The sequence below is a fragment of the Denticeps clupeoides genome, chromosome 3 (genome assembly GCF_900700375.1).
Source record: "Denticeps clupeoides chromosome 3, fDenClu1.1, whole genome shotgun sequence".
Taxonomy (NCBI): Eukaryota; Metazoa; Chordata; class Actinopteri; order Clupeiformes; family Denticipitidae; genus Denticeps; species Denticeps clupeoides.
The window spans coordinates 32147356-32163237 of record NC_041709.1 but is presented as its reverse complement, the minus strand read 5'-3'; the positions used below and the strand labels follow the sequence as shown (position 1 = coordinate 32163237).

General features: G+C 45.1%; 2 long non-coding RNA genes across 4 annotated transcripts; both read left to right on the top strand.

Moving 5' to 3' along the window:
• The first annotated feature begins 4833 nt into the window (after positions 1-4833).
• LOC114785910 (uncharacterized) lies at positions 4834-8509 on the top strand. 3 transcript variants are annotated; one of them, XR_003749107.1, is made up of 6 exons: positions 4834-5461; positions 5715-6041; positions 6143-6218; positions 6295-6427; positions 6536-6688; positions 8041-8509. It is a non-coding gene; the product is annotated as an uncharacterized LOC114785910 (long non-coding RNA). The 3 variants fall into 3 exon arrangements; XR_003749106.1 differs by having other exon boundaries at positions 6295-6439; XR_003749108.1 differs by having other exon boundaries at positions 5691-6041; positions 6295-6439.
• Positions 8510-11145: 2636 nt separating this feature from the next.
• LOC114785911 (uncharacterized) lies at positions 11146-14547 on the top strand. Its single transcript, XR_003749109.1, has 5 exons — positions 11146-11666; positions 11768-11843; positions 11920-12064; positions 12161-12313; positions 13666-14547. It is a non-coding gene; the product is annotated as an uncharacterized LOC114785911 (long non-coding RNA).
• The last annotated feature ends 1335 nt before the right edge of the window (positions 14548-15882 follow it).

The window sequence follows — 15882 nt, the reverse complement described above, 5'->3', positions numbered from 1 at the left end:
CATCGTCTCAGAGGCCAGACCTCTGCATAGCCACGTCCTCGAAGTGGGAGGGTGTTTGCGGGACAAGGAAGAACCCAGCTTTGGACTGGAAAAAGCCACAAACTGAACACTTTTTGCATTTCGGCAGGTCGAATTGTGCGTTCACGTTCTAAATAAATGGCCTTCAATGAATGCATGAGAATGATCCATAAACTGTTTTTTGTCCAGTGTGTTTCTCTTGGTTACAACATATCAAGGAAAAGTACAGATACAAATCATTCAGATTTGTCACGCCCGAGGTCTGCCTGTCCGTGACCGTAACCCCCGACTCCGGATCCCACGGGGCTTGTATAGAGGACTCCTGACGGTCGTTATGCAGAATTGTGAGATATCCAGCAGAACTGGAAGCTACAATAGACCATGAACATCTGCAATATGAGGATCTCCAAAAACAGCTGAGAATGGAGAGATGCAACAGAGAAGAAGCAGAAAGGCGTTTCTCTGATTAAGGAGGGACTAGTGAGCAGATGGAGAAGGAGAGTGAAGAGGCTCTTTATGAAGGAAGGAATGCTGCAGAAGGAGAAGAAGGAGAGGGACGAGTTAAGAAGGGAAATGGAAAATGAGCAGAGGAGAAGAGAGGAAGCTGAAAGAGAGCTTGAAGCAGAAAAAGAACACATGGAACAACAGCTATTTCTTATATAGCCCATAATCCCATACAGTATGTCTCAATGGGCTTTGACACCCCCCACACTTGACCCTTCTGCACACAAGGAAAATCTCCACATGAAAAAAAACTCTAGAAGAGAGAAAACAGACAGGAAGAAACCTTGGGAAGGAGTGATACAGAGAGGGTAGAGTGAGCCTGCAAGTGGTGTCAGTGCAGGGTTGGTGATTGTCCAATAAGAGAAAAGTATGTGTCTATTATGATGCTACTGGTCCATTTAAAGATCCCTGAAGCTTTAGGTGTTACGGTGGTGGTGGCTGTGGTGACCCTCTGGTTTGTTTCATGGTTTGTCCTTGTTTAGCAGTTGCCAGGAACCAGGATTTGTCACTGGAGTCTGCCAGTAGTCTGGGCGCCTTATTCAGTATCTCGGAGAGAACAAACAGAAGCATCGTACGACCGACACTGAAATATGTGGTTATTGTGGTATATTGGTGCTACAGTGGCCCGGTACCCTAACTAGGACAGCCTGACTAGGGTGAATTTAACACTGTCTGCTTAACAGGGTGACTGTGTGATAAAGTGAACGTAATAATTGACACTGTGTCTGGGATGTGTTTTCAGGTTAGATTTAAACACTGAGACTGTGTCTGAGTGAACGGCAAGACGTTCCACAACTGCGGAGCTCAATAGGAGAAGGATCTGCTCCCAGCTGCAGTCTAATGAGAGACCTGTGTCAATGAGGACACCTAGATCCTTTACTTCAGTACATGGTGAGGTAGAACGGCCATCCAGGGTTATGATGTGGTCAGACAGCTTGTGGTCAGGCTGCTTGAGGCCCAAGTACGAGACCTTCTGTCTTATCAGCGTTCAACAGAAGAAAGTTGGTGAGCATCCACTGTCTAATGTCCTTCAGACAATTCTCTATTCTGTTCAGCTGCTGCCTCTCATCTGGCATTGCTGATGGATACAACTGTGTATCTATACACATTATAAATTACTGCAACGCCACCTCCTCTTCCAGTTAAGCGAGGTTGGTGTACATAGCTGTATCCAGGAGGACTAGACTCGTTTAATGCTACAAATTCGTTTTGTTTTAACCAAGTTTCGGTCAGGCACAGTACATCAAACCCCTGATCTGTAATAATTTCATTGACAATGAGCGTTTTAGGTGTAAGGGATCTAACATTTAATAATCCTATTCTTATATCGGGGGTGCTGGTGGTACGTTCAGAAGGAATGATAGTAACGGGTAGTAAGTTGCTGAAACAGACACCCCGTCCAGCCCGGGGAACAGACACAGTGTCAGCATATTTATGAGTTTTATTAATAACGTTTCTTGTAGGATCTCTTGTTTTAATAGCGCGAGGTAAAGACACTACTGTACACGCTGGGTGGCGGCTCTACGCAAATGGCGGACGCTCGGTTTAGCCGGTCTGTCTGCTGCCTGGTCTCGGCTCTGGCGAGTCAGATTCGTTTTTAGACAACTGAGTGGCGCCCGCCCAGTTGGGGTGGATGCCGTCTCGCCCAAAAAGACCAGGCTTCCCCCGAACTGTTGGCCAGTTATTAATAAAAGCCACTTGGTTTTTTGGACACGACTCGAGCGACAACCAGCAATTTGTGTCGAGGATACACGTCGCTGCGCCGAAACTGCGGTAGTGGGCCAGAGCAGATTACTTCATCCGACATCGTTTTAGCCAGTTCAAGCATCTCTATAAAATTATCTTTGGTTATTTCCGATTGGCGTAGCCGGACGTCGTTAGCGCCGACATGAATCGCTTTGCTAGAGAATCTATGGTTATTTTTTGCCAGCGTTTTTAAATTTGCACAGATTTCGTATTCTCTCAGGAACTTGACATGAGGAGAGCCGAAAGAGACCATGAGTGCGGAGGACAAGACGAATTTGACGAAAAGCTACCAGGAACAAACTGGAGAAACGTTTCCAGGGCATGAAAAAATCAAGGTCCATCATTCATTCTAACAGCAGCAGTGGGGTCCCACACCTACATGAACACTACACTGTAATCTATAAAGACTATTTTTGTCAGGATTGCCTGCAGCTGGGCTCCACACCTGACTCCAATCCTGACGCCCCATAAATGCCGGAAGTTTCCGCCCCTTCTGGGTCTCTGGCATTTTCGTGAACTCAGACATGAACTTGACTTCAGTGAGTGAATGTCTTTATGTTTTTGAGTTCTGGCAATCGCCACACGCCTACGGGTTAGTTTATGTTCTTTATTTAAGTTAAATTGTTTTCGGCCACCGCGCCATTGTTTATTTGTATTTCTTTATTGTTTGTTATAATAAAACCCTTCCCAGCATGTCAGACCTCTGCGCTTCCTTCCCCCGTAAGTCCGTAGTCGTGACAATTTTACAGACACCCTTATCCAGACCTGGTCTGTACGTACCGTTCCCATAACAAATCACAATACAACCTTTTTTTTATTATTATTCATTTATTTTAGAAAGTGTACGTAACACACAATAAACTAGTCATCTACATTTAAGCTAAAGGTATTTAAAAACCAATCCTACCTCACGAGCTGCCACGCCCCCTATACAAATGGGCCAATTGGACACCAGTGCAAGTTTGTTTATTGTTTATACATTTTATTATATGACCATTTGTACTGGATTATTAAATGATTTGTAATGGTTCTCTTATGTAAGACCAGGTGTTTCAGATGTGTGGTGCTTAAGACAGTCAGACAGACTTCATTCTTTTTTATTTGTATATTTTTTATTTAAACAATTTTTTTAGATTCATCTCGAAAGACACATTTTTTAATCCACACCCGACCCCTCCTCGCATGTAAAACATGTTTGTTTCTTTGCTGTTTCCTCCATCCATCATTCTTCTCTGTCGCTGCCCAGGCCTGGGCTTGTATTTATTTCCTTTCTTCGCGTTTTTTTGTGAAGCTTCTAGAAGACGCTCTAGTTCTCTTTTCCTTTCTGTTGTCTTCTCCTGTTCCCCAGACAGTTCCTTCTCCCTTTTGAGGAGGATCTCCAGAATTTCCTCAATCTCATTACTCCCAGTTGTTTGATTTATGTCCAGGCAACGTTTTTCCAGTTCGTTCCTGGTAGCCGTTTCTTTGAGAAGTTCTTCTCGTCCTTCGCGCTCATAGTCTCTTACGGCTCTCATCATTTCAAGTTCCTGTTTTATTGGCTGGAGTGTCTCTTCGTTGAGACTTTCTTTGATCTCCAGCTGTTCGTGGAACTTTTTCTTGGTCTCCAGGAGAAGCCTCTCTGCCTCTTCCATGTGTTCTTTTTCTGCTTCAAGTTCTCTTTCAACTTCCTCTCTTCTCCTCTGCTCATCTTCCATTTCCCTTCTTAACTGGTCCTTCTCCTTATTCTCCTTCTGCAGCATTTCTTCATAAAGAGCCTCTTCACTCTTCTTCTCCATCTGCTTACTAGTCTCTGCTTCATCAGAGAAACGCCTTTCTGCTTCTTCTCTGTCTTGTCTCTCCATGCTCAGCTGTCTTTGGAGATCCTCATATCGCAGACGTTCGCGGTCTCTTGCCGCTTCCAGTTCTGCTATTTTTTCTCGCCGAAGGACCTGAATGGAAAGGTCTCTATCTTTCAGGCGCTTCAGGTCTCCAACAAGAGCCAGATTGTTCTCACGCGCCTCATGAAGAGCCATCTTCAGTTTATCATTAGAGGCCCTCAGCATCTGCTCCTTTTCTGCATAGTTATCCTTGTCCTGGAACGTCTCCATCACCTCCTCGAGGTTGTGGATCTGTTCTGTCAATCCCTCCATCTGACCATTCTGAACTGATTTCAGGCCGGTCATGTTGGGCTCAACAGGAACCTTCTTTTTGCAGAAGGGACGCTTGATCAATCTAACAAACTTCTTCCACTGCTTCATTTCTGTAGCTCTGTACTTAACTCTCTAAAATCTGAAATGATTTGTTTCTTGTCAGTTCGCCACTTAAATATAGAAATGTTGATGACGTCATTCTTTTTTACAGCCAATCAGATTAAGGAACAAGACCTTAGGAACAATGTGAATGGCTGATTTCATTGTGTGAGTCACACTAAACAACTAGAGCTCAGAAAGAATGTGATTGGCTGGTTTCATTCAGCTGATTATGCTAAAGAACAAGAGCTCAGAAACATTGTGATTTCATCCAGCCATCACATTTCGTTTTTTTTTTTGTTGTTGTTGTTGTTGTGAGGATGCTAGTGCGGGATTTGGGGATGCGGAGCCTGTACGGCATAGAAATGAAAAATTCACTCGTTCACTGTATATTAATCTATATAAATGTCAAAATAACCATTACTATATAGTCACTCCCTTTCTCATTATCCTGAATCTTTTAGTCCTGTTACGCTGTCACACTTACGATCTACTGCTAAATGCCACGCCGCCATGCGGCCCAACTATAGAGTAAGAATCAGAAATGAATCATAATCAGAAAACGTAAGAATTAGAATCAGAAAACGTTATTAATCCCTCAGGAAATTAGTCAGGAGCGAATACTTCTGACAAAGCGCCGGTCTATGAACTGCTTCCATGTGATTGGCTATTAAGGAAGTCATTCTTTGCTCAGCCAATAAAATCAGGAGAGGAGGAAGTTTTTGACCAATCAGGAATGAGTGGGCGGGACTAACCGACTTTGTAATTGAAAATGAGGCGTAGTTGCTTTTCTATTCTCCCGCCTCAGGGTGGCGCTGTCCGTACGTTTCGGACTCATCTTTTTTATCTGCAGAAGCAGAAAAATCTGCTCTTTGTCGTTTATAATTTTGCTTATGAAATTTCTAGCAGCCGGTGAATTCCTGACAGAACAGTGATCAGGATGGACGGAGGGGCTGCAGATTCTGGTATTCTTCACAATTAGTTCATCACCTTCTACTGACTAGAATTGCTGAGCTTTTTTGTGCTAATTAGTCCGTTTGAAATGCAACGTGATGTCATCAAACGTAAATGCTTCATAAATGCATTTTTATTACAGAAATATTATTGTGACAGATGTAAAGTTGTGTGTTGTCGCATTAAAACCATACAACACGTCTAATTTATTTATGTCAAGTAAAATAAATGAAATAAAAGCTCACGTTGACTCTGTGTGGTCAGTGTGAGTTGCACCAGTTCCAGATCCTGCAGAGTTTGGTGCTGAAGCTGAAGGAAGGAGATGCAGAGTCGGGCCGAATGCTGACCGTCCAGACGGAGACCAACAGGCTCCTGAAGCTCCAGCTGGAGGACAGGGACAGCCGACTCGCCACGGCCAATCGGGTGGCCAGATCAGGAGTCAGGACCTGTTCAGCGTACATTTTCAGAAGAGCTTGTATTCACTTGCAGCTTTGATGGCTGTTTACAGACAATCGGTGCCTTGAAGGAAGCGTTAAAGTCCTGGGACTCTCAGATCATCGCTCTGCAGGAAGAGTTTAAAATGCAGTGACGGTAGAAACCCACAGAAACTCTTGAACGAGACAGAAATATGGTACCTGTGACAAAAAATCACCTGATTTTTTTATTTTATTTTAACCTTTCGCCGCCTGAAGGAAGGACCATTCCCACAGTAGGCGGTGGATTCATCAGAGTACTCAAACAGAAATCAAGACATGTCCTGAACTCAAGGTATTTTACTCTCCAACCCGACTCACTCAGTCACATCTATTTGTCCCGACCGCTTCCAGTCTTGACCTTTTTCCAGATTCACCAGGATCCACCTGCAGTCCACAGCGACTCTGGTGAAGTCTGTGCAAAGCTATCAGAGCTTCTGGATGAGTTCCACCACAAAGAGGGACTAAATGTGGAGGAAGTGAAAAGGGAGGACAACGAGGAAGGTGACGTTGATTGTAAGCTTGTCTCGGTAAGCCACAGTTCTACCATAAGAACCATTCACTCGCATTTAACTACGTGCATCTTCTGTGTCTGTTTGGTCACGTCATCAGAAATGCACACCGCAAGCGTTGGGGCTGCAGACTTCCCCAACATCGCAGGCACAACCAACAGTGGGATTACTCCACCTAGGAAGCGGTTGAAGTCTCCTGTGTGGGAATGCTAAAGGAGAAATCCAGGACCACGGGACCTCAGCGACGTTAGCAGTGAGTTCTGTATTCGACAGACATTCACACTCATTAAACAAAAACCTAGAAACTTTATTTACTACTAATTTACTTACTAACTTTATTATTTATGACTTTCACGAGTCTGAAAGTGCATGATTTACATGGATGTTACAAGCTGAAAGGCACTATAATCGATGTAAATTAAATCATCTCCTGTCGTTCCATTTGGAACTTTTATTTTGAAGCCCTGCACAACCGTCAAAAGCACAGCGAGTGCCTTAAATCAGAAGAATCACTTCGCATTTTCACATTTTATTGACTGCAACAACTGAAAACCCAACCACAGGCATACATGACTTGGTGAAAGTGAAGATTTCTAGGTTTTTGTTTAATGAGTCTGAATGTGTATGAGTATGAACTCACCGCTAACTTGCACAAAAAACATTGCGTCCAACGCTCGCTCGTATCATTCCAGACAGATCATTCGTTCCTGGTCTTCCATCAGAAACGGCTTCACTATCGTTGTAACCACGTATCTGTAATTGTCATGGCCGCCGTCCCACCGCCTGGCCCCCAGGGGGCAGACGACAACGACCGCGATCCGTAAACGAAGGAGAATGGGGTTCAACATAAAACCGGGCAGCCATCTCCGCCCGCCCTTTGAGATCGTTTCTTTGATGCTGGCCTTCCTGATCTTTGACCTCTTGCCCGAATAACCTGCCTGCTCCCTTCGACCTCCCAAATCGACCCCTCACCCTGCCCCCACAGCCCTGTATATCCCCCTCGACCCAGGACAATAAGCGCGTGGAGACGGTGCTTTGCTCAGTGTCGCCTTGGCGGATCGGGATTCGAACCGGCAACCTTCTGATTACGGGGCCGCTTCCTTAACCGCTAGGGCTCGAACCCCACTTACTACCATTGTGTTTTCAGGGGGACTGTATCTGTAAATACTGTAAGGCGCTCTGTATAAGGGCGTCTGATTAATGGCAGAAATGTCAAATATTTATGCTGAAAATGAGTAATTAGTAGTCATTTACATTTTACATTTACAGCATTTATCAGACGCCCTTATCCAGAGCTCCTTACAATCAGTAGTTACAGGGACAGTCCCCCCCTGGAGACACTCAGGGTTAAGTGTCTTGCTCAGGGACTCAATGGTAGTAAGTGGGGTTTGAACCTGTGACTCTGTAGTCTTCTGGTTCATAGGCAAGTGTGTTAGCCACTAGGCTACTGCCGCCCCTTGACATGAACCGGCTCTGGATAGCAGCGACTCCAGAACGTTCTAAACATGAACGAACAGGATCATGTTGTCTGGACAGGACTTTTGAGCAGTAGTTCGTGGAAGGTTATAGCGACTGAACCCATGTGTTGATGTGTTTGTTGTCCAGGGGAGACCGGCAGGGCCAGCTCTGATGACGGGAACGTCCCCGAGGAATCGTACATCCGCTACACGACGCGGGAAAACCTCACAACGCACCGGAGGTGCTCCAGGCGCGGCCAGACGAGGCTCCTGCAGGTCCACGAGATCCAGATCCATGCCACATGAAGCTCCACCAGAGGATCCACACGGCCGAAAGGCCCCACACCTGCCTGTGTCGCAGCAAGAGCTTCGCCCGGGCGGACAACCTGCGGACGCACCTCCGAGTTCACTCCGGGGACAGGACGAGCGGGGAGCCGGCGTCAGGGTTACCGCCTGTACTGTGAAACCAGCTTCACACAACCGTACTAGAACGTCTTCAGGACAAGTTCTTCACAGGTCCACCGTTTCCATCCAACGATAAAACCCGCCGTCTCAGAAAACGAGGTGGACGTGGTCATTTGTTTCCGTCACTCAATAAAAAAATGATCTCATGACAATCCAGTGCTTCTCAGATACGATCAATCAAAACAATTTTGAGACTTTACAACTGTCAAAAAAGTTGTTTGTTTTTTATGGGATGGGATGTGGGGTGGTAGTAGCCTAGCGGGTAACACACTCGCCTACAAACCAGAAGACCCAGGTTCAAATCCCACTTACTACCATCGTGTCCCTGAGCAAGACACTTAACCCATGAGTGTCTCCGGGGGGACTGTCCCTGTAACTACTGATTGTAAGTCGCTCTGGATAAGGGCGTCTGGTAAATGCTGTAAATGTAAATGTAACCTAAAGCACACTGGCTGCCACGCCCCCTATACAAATGGGCCAATTGGACACCAGTGCAAGTTTGTTTATTGTTTATACATTTTATTATATGACCATTTGTACTGGATTATTAAATGATTTGTAATGGTTCTCTTATGTAAGACCAGGTGTTTCAGATGTGTGGTGCTTAAGACAGTCAGACAGACTTCATTCTTTTTTATTTGTATATTTTTTATTTAAACAATTTTTTTAGATTCATCTCGAAAGACACATTTTTTAATCCACACCCGACCCCTCCTCGCATGTAAAACATGTTTGTTTCTTTGCTGTTTCCTCCATCCATCATTCTTCTCTGTCGCTGCCCAGGCCTGGGCTTGTATTTATTTCCTTTCTTCGCGTTTTTTTGTGAAGCTTCTAGAAGACGCTCTAGTTCTCTTTTCCTTTCTGTTGTCTTCTCCTGTTCCCCAGACAGTTCCTTCTCCCTTTTGAGGAGGATCTCCAGAATTTCCTCAATCTCATTACTCCCAGTTGTTTGATTTATGTCCAGGCAACGTTTTTCCAGTTCGTTCCTGGTAGCCGTTTCTTTGAGAAGTTCTTCTCGTCCTTCGCGCTCATAGTCTCTTACGGCTCTCATCATTTCAAGTTCCTGTTTTATTGGCTGGAGTGTCTCTTCGTTGAGACTTTCTTTGATCTCCAGCTGTTCGTGGAACTTTTTCTTGGTCTCCAGGAGAAGCCTCTCTGCCTCTTCCATGTGTTCTTTTTCTGCTTCAAGTTCTCTTTCAACTTCCTCTCTTCTCCTCTGCTCATCTTCCATTTCCCTTCTTAACTGGTCCTTCTCCTTATTCTCCTTCTGCAGCATTTCTTCATAAAGAGCCTCTTCACTCTTCTTCTCCATCTGCTTACTAGTCTCTGCTTCATCAGAGAAACGCCTTTCTGCTTCTTCTCTGTCTTGTCTCTCCATGCTCAGCTGTCTTTGGAGATCCTCATATCGCAGACGTTCGCGGTCTCTTGCCGCTTCCAGTTCTGCTATTTTTTCTCGCCGAAGGACCTGAATGGAAAGGTCTCTATCTTTCAGGCGCTTCAGGTCTCCAACAAGAGCCAGATTGTTCTCACGCGCCTCATGAAGAGCCATCTTCAGTTTATCATTAGAGGCCCTCAGCATCTGCTCCTTTTCTGCATAGTTATCCTTGTCCTGGAACGTCTCCATCACCTCCTCGAGGTTGTGGATCTGTTCTGTCAATCCCTCCATCTGACCATTCTGAACTGATTTCAGGCCGGTCATGTTGGGCTCAACAGGAACCTTCTTTTTGCAGAAGGGACGCTTGATCAATCTAACAAACTTCTTCCACTGCTTCATTTCTGTAGCTCTGTACTTAACTCTCTAAAATCTGAAATGATTTGTTTCTTGTCAGTTCGCCACTTAAATATAGAAATGTTGATGACGTCATTCTTTTTTACAGCCAATCAGATTAAGGAACAAGACCTTAGGAACAATGTGAATGGCTGATTTCATTGTGTGAGTCACACTAAACAACTAGAGCTCAGAAAGAATGTGATTGGCTGGTTTCATTCAGCTGATTATGCTAAAGAACAAGAGCTCAGAAACATTGTGATTTCATCCAGCCATCACATTTCGTTTTTTTTTTGTTGTTGTTGTTGTTGTGAGGATGCTAGTGCGGGATTTGGGGATGCGGAGCCTGTACGGCATAGAAATGAAAAATTCACTCGTTCACTGTATATTAATCTATATAAATGTCAAAATAACCATTACTATATAGTCACTCCCTTTCTCATTATCCTGAATCTTTTAGTCCTGTTACGCTGTCACACTTACGATCTACTGCTAAATGCCACGCCGCCATGCGGCCCAACTATAGAGTAAGAATCAGAAATGAATCATAATCAGAAAACGTAAGAATTAGAATCAGAAAACGTTATTAATCCCTCAGGAAATTAGTCAGGAGCGAATACTTCTGACAAAGCGCCGGTCTATGAACTGCTTCCATGTGATTGGCTATTAAGGAAGTCATTCTTTGCTCAGCCAATAAAATCAGGAGAGGAGGAAGTTTTTGACCAATCAGGAATGAGTGGGCGGGACTAACCGACTTTGTAATTGAAAATGAGGCGTAGTTGCTTTTCTATTCTCCCGCCTCAGGGTGGCGCTGTCCGTACGTTTCGGACTCATCTTTTTTATCTGCAGAAGCAGAAAAATCTGCTCTTTGTCGTTTATAATTTTGCTTATGAAATTTCTAGCAGCCGGTGAATTCCTGACAGAACAGTGATCAGGATGGACGGAGGGGCTGCAGATTCTGGTATTCTTCACAATTAGTTCATCACCTTCTACTGACTAGAATTGCTGAGCTTTTTTGTGCTAATTAGTCCGTTTGAAATGCAACGTGATGTCATCAAACGTAAATGCTTCATAAATGCATTTTTATTACAGAAATATTATTGTGACAGATGTAAAGTTGTGTGTTGTCGCATTAAAACCATACAACACGTCTAATTTATTTATGTCAAGTAAAATAAATGAAATAAAAGCTCACGTTGACTCTGTGTGGTCAGTGTGAGTTGCACCAGTTCCAGATCCTGCAGAGTTTGGTGCTGAAGCTGAAGGAAGGAGATGCAGAGTCGGGCCGAATGCTGACCGTCCAGACGGAGACCAACAGGCTCCTGAAGCTCCAGCTGGAGGACAGGGACAGCCGACTCGCCACGGCCAATCGGGTGGCCAGATCAGGAGTCAGGACCTGTTCAGCGTACATTTTCAGAAGAGCTTGTATTCACTTGCAGCTTTGATGGCTGTTTACAGACAATCGGTGCCTTGAAGGAAGCGTTAAAGTCCTGGGACTCTCAGATCATCGCTCTGCAGGAAGAGTTTAAAATGCAGTGACGGTAGAAACCCACAGAAACTCTTGAACGAGACAGAAATATGGTACCTGTGACAAAAAATCACCTGATTTTTTTATTTTATTTTAACCTTTCGCCGCCTGAAGGAAGGACCATTCCCACAGTAGGCGGTGGATTCATCAGAGTACTCAAACAGAAATCAAGACATGTCCTGAACTCAAGGTATTTTACTCTCCAACCCGACTCACTCAGTCACATCTATTTGTCCCGACCGCTTCCAGTCTTGACCTTTTTCCAGATTCACCAGGATCCACCTGCAGTCCACAGCGACTCTGGTGAAGTCTGTGCAAAGCTATCAGAGCTTCTGGATGAGTTCCACCACAAAGAGGGACTAAATGTGGAGGAAGTGAAAAGGGAGGACAACGAGGAAGGTGACGTTGATTGTAAGCTTGTCTCGGTAAGCCACAGTTCTACCATAAGAACCATTCACTCGCATTTAACTACGTGCATCTTCTGTGTCTGTTTGGTCACGTCATCAGAAATGCACACCGCAAGCGTTGGGGCTGCAGACTTCCCCAACATCGCAGGCACAACCAACAGTGGGATTACTCCACCTAGGAAGCGGTTGAAGTCTCCTGTGTGGGAATGCTAAAGGAGAAATCCAGGACCACGGGACCTCAGCGACGTTAGCAGTGAGTTCTGTATTCGACAGACATTCACACTCATTAAACAAAAACCTAGAAACTTTATTTACTACTAATTTACTTACTAACTTTATTATTTATGACTTTCACGAGTCTGAAAGTGCATGATTTACATGGATGTTACAAGCTGAAAGGCACTATAATCGATGTAAATTAAATCATCTCCTGTCGTTCCATTTGGAACTTTTATTTTGAAGCCCTGCACAACCGTCAAAAGCACAGCGAGTGCCTTAAATCAGAAGAATCACTTCGCATTTTCACATTTTATTGACTGCAACAACTGAAAACCCAACCACAGGCATACATGACTTGGTGAAAGTGAAGATTTCTAGGTTTTTGTTTAATGAGTCTGAATGTGTATGAGTATGAACTCACCGCTAACTTGCACAAAAAACATTGCGTCCAACGCTCGCTCGTATCATTCCAGACAGATCATTCGTTCCTGGTCTTCCATCAGAAACGGCTTCACTATCGTTGTAACCACGTATCTGTAATTGTCATGGCCGCCGTCCCACCGCCTGGCCCCCAGGGGGCAGACGACAACGACCGCGATCCGTAAACGAAGGAGAATGGGGTTCAACATAAAACCGGGCAGCCATCTCCGCCCGCCCTTTGAGATCGTTTCTTTGATGCTGGCCTTCCTGATCTTTGACCTCTTGCCCGAATAACCTGCCTGCTCCCTTCGACCTCCCAAATCGACCCCTCACCCTGCCCCCACAGCCCTGTATATCCCCCTCGACCCAGGACAATAAGCGCGTGGAGACGGTGCTTTGCTCAGTGTCGCCTTGGCGGATCGGGATTCGAACCGGCAACCTTCTGATTACGGGGCCGCTTCCTTAACCGCTAGGGCTCGAACCCCACTTACTACCATTGTGTTTTCAGGGGGACTGTATCTGTAAATACTGTAAGGCGCTCTGTATAAGGGCGTCTGATTAATGGCAGAAATGTCAAATATTTATGCTGAAAATGAGTAATTAGTAGTCATTTACATTTTACATTTACAGCATTTATCAGACGCCCTTATCCAGAGCTCCTTACAATCAGTAGTTACAGGGACAGTCCCCCCCTGGAGACACTCAGGGTTAAGTGTCTTGCTCAGGGACTCAATGGTAGTAAGTGGGGTTTGAACCTGTGACTCTGTAGTCTTCTGGTTCATAGGCAAGTGTGTTAGCCACTAGGCTACTACCGCCCCTTGACATGAACCGGCTCTGGATAGCAGCGACTCCAGAACGTTCTAAACATGAACGAACAGGATCATGTTGTCTGGACAGGACTTTTGAGCAGTAGTTCGTGGAAGGTTATAGCGACTGAACCCATGTGTTGATGTGTTTGTTGTCCAGGGGAGACCGGCAGGGCCAGCTCTGATGACGGGAACGTCCCCGAGGAATCGTACATCCGCTACACGACGCGGGAAAACCTCACAACGCACCGGAGGTGCTCCAGGCGCGGCCAGACGAGGCTCCTGCAGGTCCACGAGATCCAGATCCATGCCACATGAAGCTCCACCAGAGGATCCACACGGCCGAAAGGCCCCACACCTGCCTGTGTCGCAGCAAGAGCTTCGCCCGGGCGGACAACCTGCGGACGCACCTCCGAGTTCACTCCGGGGACAGGACGAGCGGGGAGCCGGCGTCAGGGTTACCGCCTGTACTGTGAAACCAGCTTCACACAACCGTACTAGAACGTCTTCAGGACAAGTTCTTCACAGGTCCACCGTTTCCATCCAACGATAAAACCCGCCGTCTCAGAAAACGAGGTGGACGTGGTCATTTGTTTCCGTCACTCAATAAAAAAATGATCTCATGACAATCCAGTGCTTCTCAGATACGATCAATCAAAACAATTTTGAGACTTTACAACTGTCAAAAAAGTTGTTTGTTTTTTATGGGATGGGATGTGGGGTGGTAGTAGCCTAGCGGGTAACACACTCGCCCAGGTTCAAATCCCACTTACTACCATCGTGTCCCTGAGCAAGACACTTAACCCATGAGTGTCTCCGGGGGGACTGTCCCTGTAACTACTGATTGTAAGTCGCTCTGGATAAGTGCGTCTGGTAAATGCTGTAAATGTAAATGTAACCTAAAGCACACTGGCTGCCACGCCCCCTATACAAATGGGCCAATTGGACACCAGTGCAAGTTTGTTTATTGTTTATACATTTTATTATATGACCATTTGTACTGGATTATTAAATGATTTGTAATGGTTCTCTTATGTAAGACCAGGTGTTTCAGATGTGTGGTGCTTAAGACAGTCAGACAGACTTCATTCTTTTTTATTTGTATATTTTTTATTTAAACAATTTTTTTAGATTCATCTCGAAAGACACATTTTTTAATCCACACCCGACCCCTCCTCGCATGTAAAACATGTTTGTTTCTTTGCTGTTTCCTCCATCCATCATTCTTCTCTGTCGCTGCCCAGGCCTGGGCTTGTATTTATTTCCTTTCTTCGCGTTTTTTTGTGAAGCTTCTAGAAGACGCTCTAGTTCTCTTTTCCTTTCTGTTGTCTTCTCCTGTTCCCCAGACAGTTCCTTCTCCCTTTTGAGGAGGATCTCCAGAATTTCCTCAATCTCATTACTCCCAGTTGTTTGATTTATGTCCAGGCAACGTTTTTCCAGTTCGTTCCTGGTAGCCGTTTCTTTGAGAAGTTCTTCTCGTCCTTCGCGCTCATAGTCTCTTACGGCTCTCATCATTTCAAGTTCCTGTTTTATTGGCTGGAGTGTCTCTTCGTTGAGACTTTCTTTGATCTCCAGCTGTTCGTGGAACTTTTTCTTGGTCTCCAGGAGAAGCCTCTCTGCCTCTTCCATGTGTTCTTTTTCTGCTTCAAGTTCTCTTTCAACTTCCTCTCTTCTCCTCTGCTCATCTTCCATTTCCCTTCTTAACTGGTCCTTCTCCTTATTCTCCTTCTGCAGCATTTCTTCATAAAGAGCCTCTTCACTCTTCTTCTCCATCTGCTTACTAGTCTCTGCTTCATCAGAGAAACGCCTTTCTGCTTCTTCTCTGTCTTGTCTCTCCATGCTCAGCTGTCTTTGGAGATCCTCATATCGCAGACGTTCGCGGTCTCTTGCCGCTTCCAGTTCTGCTATTTTTTCTCGCCGAAGGACCTGAATGGAAAGGTCTCTATCTTTCAGGCGCTTCAGGTCTCCAACAAGAGCCAGATTGTTCTCACGCGCCTCATGAAGAGCCATCTTCAGTTTATCATTAGAGGCCCTCAGCATCTGCTCCTTTTCTGCATAGTTATCCTTGTCCTGGAACGTCTCCATCACCTCCTCGAGGTTGTGGATCTGTTCTGTCAATCCCTCCATCTGACCATTCTGAACTGATTTCAGGCCGGTCATGTTGGGCTCAACAGGAACCTTCTTTTTGCAGAAGGGACGCTTGATCAATCTAACAAACTTCTTCCACTGCTTCATTTCTGTAGCTCTGTACTTAACTCTCTAAAATCTGAAATGATTTGTTTCTTGTCAGTTCGCCACTTAAATATAGAAATGTTGATGACGTCATTCTTTTTTTACAGCCAATCAGATTAAGGAACAAGACCTTAGGAACAATGTG